The 10,521-nt window shown below is 36.0% G+C and overlaps 1 protein-coding gene across 3 annotated transcripts in view; it reads right to left on the reverse strand.

The window, feature by feature from the left end:
- Positions 1-7,585, reverse strand: part of marchf8 (membrane-associated ring finger (C3HC4) 8) — a 90,103-nt gene extending 82,518 nt beyond the window's left edge. The window contains exon 1 of one of the 3 annotated variants that reach the window (XM_056760267.1): positions 7,382-7,585. The gene's annotated coding sequence lies outside the window, so the exon portion shown is untranslated. Of the gene's footprint in view, positions 1-6,657; positions 7,175-7,381 lie in introns of those variants that run through there. The other 2 variants (XM_056760265.1, XM_056760266.1) reach the window with 2 other exon arrangements.
- Positions 7,586-10,521: the final 2,936 nt, after the last annotated feature.

The raw sequence follows: 10,521 nt of genomic DNA on the forward strand, positions 1-10,521 counted from the left end.
TTCCGCTCAGCGCTGGAGCTATGCGTTTTTCCCACGATCAGCGCCGGCGTTTGACCAGGCGCCCTGAGTTGAAAAATGCTCAACTTTGCTTTCTGCCGCGTAAATGCGCCTTGGTGGACACAGCCCCTTGCAGTATGTGCGATATGTGTGCGGTAAAGTGTATGTGACAGTCTGTATCCTGGTCATTAACAGCCTTCATGAGCTTTCTTCTTCCACTGTTTGTGTTTTTAGGATAGAAACAGCCAGTGGAGGGAAAAATAAAGCACATTTTCACAAATTCTCATGGCAAGAACCAATTTTTGTTATTCAAAAACTATACTCAATATGTTTAGGATTCCAAAACTGGTAAGATTACTGCCTGTAATGTAACTTGAAAAATATCCTTGAGTGAATTGAGTAAACTACCTTGCGCAAAGCCCACACTGTGAATCAGATGTGCAGCATTATTCAGACGACATTCATACATGCGGGTTGTTCAATGGTATAGATGGTTTCAGCGGCAACAACATAAACGGTATATGGCCCCAAACTTAACTTCGGATAGCCCTTTCACAAAGAATCAACAATTGTTGAGAATTTTTAATTGAATGCAATTATTACACAATAAAATAATAATATAAATAAATATTATTATAAATTAAAAATATGATATAAATATTATAAAATAATTTGTTATATCATAACAAAACACAGACAGGAAGTTAACTTCGGACCAACGCGTGCATCCGACGAAACCGTCTATAAACATGAACCTTTAAGTTTGAAGTAACATTCGATTTAAATCATGGGCTTTCCCTCTATTCCTTCACAATTTAACATTAAATAATTGAAGAAAAAACATTAAAATCATTAATTCCACTTATGAATGATATATTTTTTACTTTGATATGTCTAAAAAATTATGAGAAACTTTAATTGTGATTAGTTAACATGGAGCTGCTTTCAGTCATTAAAAGTCATTTTATAAGAGGTGTTTGCTACTAGACTAGGACTAGACATAAACAGCACTTGTCCAGATATATATATATACAGTATAAAGTTAACCCCATGGTCTATTAGATTTCATTTGTTGCAGGTTGATGCAAGTCCCATTTCAAAGACTGCAATGCATATTAAAACTTTAAAAACAGGAAATGTCACCATGTTTTTACTGCATATTTTTATTTATTAATTTGGAAAAATAAAAAGTAAGTTTATGTCTTGGAAAAGAGCTAAATGATTCTGTCCCCAAAGAATATAAGATGAAAAAGGTTCTTGGTTTTTTGATCATTTATAAAAAACGCATTCTTTGTCTTTACTAATATCTAACAAGCCGAGTTTCAGCAGATAGAGTCTTGACAGCTGTGTTAAACACGATTAATACACTTCTTAGAAGTCACTTTTATTATTCATGATTCATTACAGCAAGCAACGGCTAGGATTCTACTTTCTATAAACTGATCTCTGGATATAATATCCCATTGTGTGATGATGTCCTTACCTTCCTCCAGCTCCAGATATTAACTAATATTTTTAACATAATATTCCACTCAGATAGCTCTGCTCCAGCTAAAGAAATGTTGGAGAAAATAGTTTTGACTGTGCTTTGAATTTTATTTTATTTACCCAAATGACACATCCCGTCTGCCTTCTGATGAAGAATGATTTACAGCCTTTTTGTTTTTTACTTTTGTCTGATTGTAAAAAGGCCTAGTATTTCAATCCAGTGTAACAAAAGATATACACTAGGAAAGAGTGACACATTCGGTTACTAGACAACAAGTTTTTCCTCTTTAGAATCTCAGAAAATCACAAAAATATGAGCGGATGTGAAAATAATTTGTCTATTTAAATATCAAACGCATGCTGTCATGTTTTGAATAATGTCTTGGCTTATGAAACACAACAGTTCTGCACTACTTATGATATTAGAACAATACTCTGGGCTGTTTACACCTGGTATTTGTAAACGTATCAGTGAATGGTGAAAAGTTAAGGTGTTTTGTAAATGTGCTCCAAAACATTCTGATATTACGCGATAGTCACGCATGTGAGCCCATTACAATCCATGGTGTAAACATTACTGCATTCGGATTCCTTAAAGACCGCCCACTTGTTAAAGGACCAAAACACTGGTTTTATACATTGCCAGTTAAAAAGAAAACGTACACGGAGGGCAGATAGAGAAGCCAGAGATAATAATGCATGAGATGTGTTGATGTTGTGATGTCTCAAGAACCCCATACATTATAGATTCTTCTCTTCATGGGGTGACTTGTTAATGGGTTGAAAATATCAACAAATCTACTTTCTGAAGGACGACAAGCCTATAAGAGCGTGCTGTTCCACACATTCAGATCAATGTCTGTCAATGCCACACTAACAGAAATAATTACTTTGAATACAGACAACCACTTTAGCTACACCCACTAATGACTGAAACTAGTGGATAGATTAACTCCCCAAGACTTCCATTTCTCCTTGGTCTCTTGTTTTCTGTGCAGTAATAAAAATGATATAAATAGCATCATGTTTGTTTACTTTGCTATATACAACTTCATTAATGACACACTGAATGAAAAGGCCCCTATCATAACAAATACATTCAGTTTAGTTTTTAGAATAAGTAAAAAAAGTGGTTCAGCAGCTCCAGGTTCCACATTATTCTATTTGGGTAATTAATATTCAAGTCCAAGACGATGTTTAAAATGAAACAGTAGTAGGCTATATGGAAAACTTTGCATTGTATACTGCTTACTGTGTTATTCATTCCTAACTATGAAAAGAGAAGGTCAAATTGAATTGCAAAGTAGCGCGTCAATGTAACATCTGCCAGGTTTTCCATACACACAGAAAAGTTGCATATTGTGCACCCTATATCAATTAGAGTATATAGTGCTGAAGCAGTATGCATGTATCTTCTAAACACAGCCCATGAAAGTGGGAAGAAAGTGTCAGAGGTAGTGAAGACACAGGACATCTAATGAATCCTGTCATAAATGTAAGTATCAAAGCGTATAAGTCTGAATAAGTCAAAACAGGTAAATGTTCTCCCATCTGTAAATAACACAGTATCGATTAGTGGTTTGTCTTTGCTGTATTAACAAGACCAAAAGTTAATGTTCCTGTTTCTGGGGGAATGAACCACACTATGAAGACAATGGCTCTAAAATTACATATTTTGTTATTATCATACGGTCCGTTCTAGTCTTTGATTTTAACGGGTTGAGAAAAATAGGGAGAGCTTATTAACTGTGATTTAGGAAATTTCATTTGTTGAAACTGTTTAGGTATAATTTTGAGATTTTGACAAGCAGAGCGGGACGAGGGCCATGAGCAGTGTTCCAATTGTGTCAAAGCTCTTGGGGGGTCCCTTAACCAGCCCTTAAAAAATTGCTATAGATCTTACTGTTATTTTTCTATTTTGCATTGTACGTTTTTTATTCACAAACAAAATTCTACGCATTCACGTTGATTTTGTGTCCATACAATAAAAGTGAATAGTGATGTTCAAAATATCGTTTTAAGTCATACAGGTTTGAAATGACAAATGATGACAAAATGTTTCTATTTGAAGGTGAACTACTCCTTTAACCCTTAATCTGTATTATATTTCCATCTGTAGCTAGGCTCCCTCCTTTAAAGTATGTACTGTACTGTATATAAGAAAGGTGAAAATCATGTAGCAATAGCGGTCGATTGATAGGGGTTTTTAAAAGCTGCCCTGTAAATTATTTTGCTGTAGTTATGCAGCTAGTTGCCAGTAATTTACTGTAGATTTATGTTTAAAATGTTGTTTTGGCAAACGATAAATTCACATTAAACATTAAAAAGTATTTATCTTTACAGAAAAAAACTATAAAATAAAATACTCATGCAAAGCATTCTGGGAACCAGAAATCCTCATCAACCTTTCAGTTTTTTTCTTCTGATTTTGGCTCCCAGAATTCTTTGCATGAAGCTGTTTTGTTATCGTTTTTTTTCTGTAAAGGTAACGACTTGTTCATGTTTAATGTTCATTTATCTTTGAACAAACTGTTGCCAGTAAATTAAATAAATGTAAATTTACAGTAATTTACTTGCAAACTGCTGCCGTTAATTTAAACAGATTTTTTTTACAATGTGATACCAAAATTGAGAAAGCAATGTGGCTGAAATAATACAAATGTAACCAATGTAAATGAAAGACATAAATTGATGTAATTTCATGTTAAATAGCAAATGATGATTGGTAGAGTAACTGTCTATCACACACTAGCTTCAGATCCGAGTGGCTAACACGCTCGTCACAAAATCAAAAGTTGCCGCCGGCACCGTCACATAGCTACGGCATGTTTTACGGCAGGAAACTCGAATGCTTATTGGCTCTCGCCTCCTTCGTCACAGATTGCAACATGCCATGTTTGTTTTTTCGAGGTGTGTTTGTAGGAGAAATGTGAGCTCTCATGGAGTGGATCAGGATAATATTTTGGATATTTTCAGCGATTAACAACAAGACTTAATTTCTGTACTGTTTCTCGCACAAAATTGTTGTACTCCACCAGAGAGGACTGCGACTGCAACGCATCGCAAAAATTTTTTGATTGAGTGCTATGTTTCTTTTATAATGTTTATATTTTTGGTTAGGTTTAAAGGTAGAAGTAGGATTTGGGACTATAAAATATATTTGTTATGCAATATTGGTACTACAATGGTAATTTTTCCTGCATATTTCAAGCTATTAGATTTTACATCTTTTTATCTTCGCTGTAAAATGAGTAAGTTAGGTTTAGGCTTGGGGGTAATCGCTTATCGATTCAATTGTTGAAAGGCCCGGATACAAATGTCTTAATGAGATACAAGCTTTGTTAATGTTTTAGTTTTTTTGGCAAGAAAATACGTAGCAATTTTTACGTTGTAATTACGTCCAAATTTAACATTTCAGTATCAATTAAAACCTACAAAAATGTATGTTTTGAGCTTGTAAACTTTGCGTACAAATGCATACATATAAACAATGAGATCAGGCTGACGAAACAGTCTTAGTTTGTGATAACTCCTTATTAATGCAACAAAATTCAGAAGAGTGGGAACGAAGCACAAGAGAATGAATTGCGTGACTAACCCAATGCAAGGTTTATAAGAAAGAGAATCGAGGCTACGCTAATTGCCTTCTGACACACAGAGCAGTACACCTCACAGTTATTCCCAGAGACGGCCCTCAGCCATGGTTTCAACTCTTTATCTTCCTACCATTTGCAAAAAAAACTTGCATTTCCCCATTAGTCAATGATGTTGTTTAACAACCGGGTCTAATTGGACTTTCCACTTTTCGCCAACACAATGATTAAATTCATACAAACTTTAGCATATGACCTCTCGGACATATATGAAAAGATGATACACAATTTTACACCTTGGAAAATGGCATTTAAGACTTTTTAATGACCTTGATTTTCTCTAAAATTAATTTATCAACCTTTAATACTTTTTAAGACCCCGCGGACACCCTGGACTGTCTCTTGGCTAATGTTGAAGTGAAAGTTAAGCTCTTTGAAATGCATAAAGTACATTTAAGCACAAATATGAATGTGCTCAATAAACAGACTTCAGATGTCTTTAAAAACAGACGTGTTCTGCAGAAGAAAGTCAGGCAGGTTTGAAATGACAAAAGGATGAGTAAATGATGAAAGAATTTTCTTTTTTGGGTGAACTATCACTTTAAATGATATTTCTGAGTTCTGTTATCAGCTGTAAAGCATATGGAGGCCGAACTGTGTCAGATTAGATGATGACATGATCTCCCACTACAGACCTTCTTCCATTCCGGTATGTAACGCCCACATTTCCCAAGACGATCAATTCCTGATGGAGAAAATGCCATCTCACCGTTTCTCACATTAGAGAAGCATGCCAATTTGATTTCCATTCACACTCCACAACACATGTGGTTGCCTTTTCATTCATTATTCATGTTTTTATCCAGTTGTTTTGTTTATGGTTTGATTCTTTCAGCAACAGATCAAGCTTTAGATAAGTCTGATACATTTATTAACCCTCATGACATTCAAAACGTGCATATGACTCTCATAAGGAACACAAAAGAAGATGAGAAATGTGGTTTTGTGGCCATACAATGTAAGTCAATGGGAGCCAACTTTGTTTGTTTGGTTGCTCACATTCTTCAAAATATCTTCTTTTATGGTCTGCAGAAGACAGAAAGTCATACAGGTTGGAAATGACATGAGGGTGTATTTCCATTCTCTTTAAAACAACCCTGAACATCTACCTCATCATCATTTACAGTTTGAATAAAGCTGTGGACCCTGCAGACAAGCAACAGCCTGACACACGCAACTGATAACCATAAACACACACGCAAACCGGAGATTTCACAACATGGAAGATAGCCAAACTTTGATATAATCCTTGCTCGACAGACCCTTTAAAATGGTTTCCTTATCTATAAAACACAGCACATAACACAATAACTCGCGCATTCTTGAAGCACGTCCTCTCACATCAATCATTGGTTGTCAAGATGACAACGACATTACAGAAAAGTGACAAGACGGTGGATTTAACAAGTCTGTGAAAGGACAAATAAGTGACAAACTACGTAACATATACGAAATAATATCAAAGAGCGTAATAGAAATACAATACATGAAGACTAAAGACCAAAAATATCGCGCTTACCGCATTCAACCCTGAAGTGAAATCTCTGTCGTGGCCAACATTTGCAGCGATTTTTTATCAAATGCGAAAGAAACCGCGCATAAAACCGTGAATGTGAATGACATCACGCGGTCACACAGATCCTCCTGAAGCAACTAGGTAGTAAAGTTAGAATAAAATACAAGTAAATGTTTAAAGGACGCAATAATATCGGCGTGCATCCATCCTACTGCAACCAAGCGCTCGATATACTGTGGTGCTTAACCACTCGTCTCTCTCTCTTTGTGCACATCTTTGACTGACAACAATGCGGTCGCCGTTGTTGACAAGAACGACGGCATCTGCAAACCATTTCGATTTCAATTTTAGGGCGCTTACATCTCAACAACATACAGACAGTATCCGTTCCTGGTAATATAACTCAGAGACACCGTAACGTGACAAAGACCAGACGAATGCTGTTATACCTCAAACGCTGAATCGACTACGACTCTTACTGTCTGCATCATTTATGGTATTCATACAATAAAACACAATCTCTCATTGTCATCCCTGACTTCTGCAATGAACGTGTACGTGTCGAAGCCTCGATGTAGTTTGGTGTACAAACACAGGGAGACACATATCAGTCCGCAGATTTAAAGACCGTGTTTTCTCAAATTGACATTCTGGTGAGAAACTGTCACGGGGGGAATTGTTGAGTCTCGCACGCGCTTCAACGCGACCGCTGCAAATTTTCACTCACCTCGTCTTTCGGTGAGTGTAAAAGGAGATGTTTTTGTTTTTATTTCACGGTCCCCATCTGATAGTATGCGTCATGTCCACAGACTTCCGCGTACGGGAGGACAGAGGCGAACTGAGAAAATAAAATAAAGCGGAGAGCATGCGCGTCTGATCATGCGCTCTAGTGTATCGAAAGCCAACTATCGAAAGCCAACAGTATCACAATTCGCGTGCTTTGGATCGCCGATTTCTTAACGCCGCCAGGCGTTAAATAAGCACCGTCTGGCGCTAAATTAACGTCATACGCCGCCACGCGTTTAAGTAACGCCGGGCGCCGATCGACGTTAAGTTTACGTCACACGTCACTCAAAATGCAAACGTATTAGCTAATATACATAGCCCCAAGTCTTCTGGGTTTGCGCGCTCTACGGCAAGTCGGAAGCCCGTCTCATCTCAAATCCAGCTTAACCTTGTGGAAAAACAAAAAATGCATAGAAATTAAAGAAAAACCCGCTGAAAAGAAAATCACATAACTAATGCAGTATGTTGCAGGAAGCTATGTGTAAAATGTGTAATATGTCAAATTAAGTCAAGTCATGATTAAAGGTACCGTACACTCTAAAAAATGTTGGGTCATTTTGTTGGGTTATTTTCTTAGTGTCGGGTCATTTTGTTGGGTTATTTTCTTAGTGTTGGGTCATTTTTTGAGTAACCCAAACGCTGGGTTATCAGTCGGGTCCAATTGAGTGACAGTTGAGAGAGTAAACCCCTTCCACTCCTCGACGCATCAGACAAACTCTACCTCATTTTGATCCACCTCATCTCGGAAAGCTGTTATTCGGAGAATAAAAGGTATGTTTTATGAGTTTTTAATGTATAAAACTATTACTGTACATCAAAAAATGCAAAGGTATGCAAAATTCAGCTGTTCGCATTAGGTTTGAAAAGTAACGCTACTATCTAGCTTCGTTAGCTAGTCTGCTACGTTATGCCCATGTTGTTCTAATTTACAGCTTTTAAATCACTTAAACTTCCTTTTTGGTCAACATTTCCCTTTGAAATTACTGACTCGTGTGAGTCATTTAGTTCAGTAACTTACGCAACTTGATATTAGTTTAAGGTCGACACAAGAGAGCGTCATGTAAAAAGCAAACATCTAGCTCATTTTTTTTTTAAATACCACTAATGTTTGGTGACGGAACGTAGTTTTAAGACGAGAATGTAGTTGATAAGAACTCAAATAATGATTTATATATAAACATAACGCTTCTTTGAGATTTTGTCAAGACGCTGTCGGAGGTGTGAGCTTCCGGCTATCAGCGGTCGTGGCTCCGCTGAGAGCAGCTCTATTGCTTCGGGAATAGCCGCTGGCTCTTATAAGGTTAGTGGTTAACCGTGCGATACAATCAATTTTGGGTATAGGAGAAGAACAATTGTTGGTATTTTTATTCTTCTACGTATTCCCGATTGTGTAGAATTAGTTAATTAGTTGTGTTAACGTTTATAATTTGTAATTTATTTTTTAAGACTGCATTTCACTTTCTGTACTAGATCCCACTCTTCTACTCCCCCCCTCCCCCCCACTGACAGGGTGCAGGATAACAGCTAATATTAATGGAACATTCTATTCAGGGAAAAGTAGACTGGGACTTGGATGTCCTGATTCCAAGCTTAAAGGTAAACTTTATTTAGGTAAAATGTTAATGTACTTCTTTATATGTTTATTATAATACATTATAATCCATTGTGCTATGGGTAGGCCAGTTTCCTTACATTCTTCTCTTGTTTCTTTTCTTGTCTCTTTATAGAAGAAACAAATGTGTAATTTACACAAAACATTATACATTATACAAAAAAATGTTTTTACCAAAGGTTTTACTGTACTAACTGCACCTTATCAACAAGTGGTGGTTCAATTACTTGTGTGAGGTCTCTCTTCAATTTAAGGTATTATTGCTTCAGGTTTGTACATTTTAGTTCACAGAAATCCTGCAAAGTTTTTTGCCTCCCGAATACGGTGTCCCTTTTTCACATCCATAACGCTTGTTTATTTCCTTTCTTTAAAATAGAAACTTGTGCATAAACTGATATTTTATCATATTCGTGCAGTTCTATCAACAAGGGTTTAGTAAAATAAAAATAAATGGTTCAGTATATTGGTAACAAATACATTCTCTGAGTGTTTTTGTCACATCCTTAATGCTGGAATTGCCCTAAAGCATTTTACTTGCATTAGTTTCGAAGTGGAAAGTTGTCAAATTATTTATATTTTCTTGTGCGACTTTACGTATGTGTTAAAATCTAAACTTATGTAATTTATTGATGTTTATATTCTTAATATAAATAATATAATAATATTTTCTTAATATGTATAAACATAAATTGCATTGAAGTGTTTTATATGCCTTTTATTGTTCATTGAGCATTAAAATATTGCAAGTTTTTATGAATTCCTTTTGTCTTGCATTTCGATCCTTAGTAAAACTTCAACTTTTGACTCTTACTAGTGCCTCAAGTAATTCTGTGATTTTATTATTATTATTTTCAAACATTTTGGGTTTGTTTTAAAACAGCAATGTAATAGTTGATGTAAATAAAACAACCCAGCATGTTGGGTCAAAGATTTAACCCAAATGGTTGGGTTAAAATAACCCAACGCTGGGTTTGTCCATATTTGACCCAACGTTGGGTTACCAAAATAGCCCAAATTGGGTTGTTTTAACCCAGCCTTTTTTAGGGTGTGTTTATACGGTTTACACATTATACAGTCGAACAGGTTTGGAAAGTAAAGAGGGTGATAACAGAATTCTCATTATGCTTACAAAACTTTTTCCACATCAAACTTACAGTATATTCTAAATTTCTCAATCGCTCCCGACACCGTCCAGACAGCCTCGCCAACAGCCAGAAAACTGTTCGTCCTCAATGACTTTTCTTCATACAATAGAAGTCAATCGGGACCATTGGTAAATGATGACAGAAATTTGTTTTGGGGGGAACTACAGTACCTTTAATCATGACTTGACTTAATTTGACATATTACACATTTTACACATAGCTTACTGGAACATACTGCATTAGTTATGTGATTTTCTTTTCAGCGGGTTTTTCTTTTATTTCTTTCCATTTTTTAGTTTTTTCCCCAAGGTTAAGCTGGATTTG

This window comes from Triplophysa dalaica, chromosome 11, assembly GCF_015846415.1.
Source record: "Triplophysa dalaica isolate WHDGS20190420 chromosome 11, ASM1584641v1, whole genome shotgun sequence".
Lineage (NCBI taxonomy): Eukaryota > Metazoa > Chordata > Actinopteri > Cypriniformes > Nemacheilidae > Triplophysa > Triplophysa dalaica.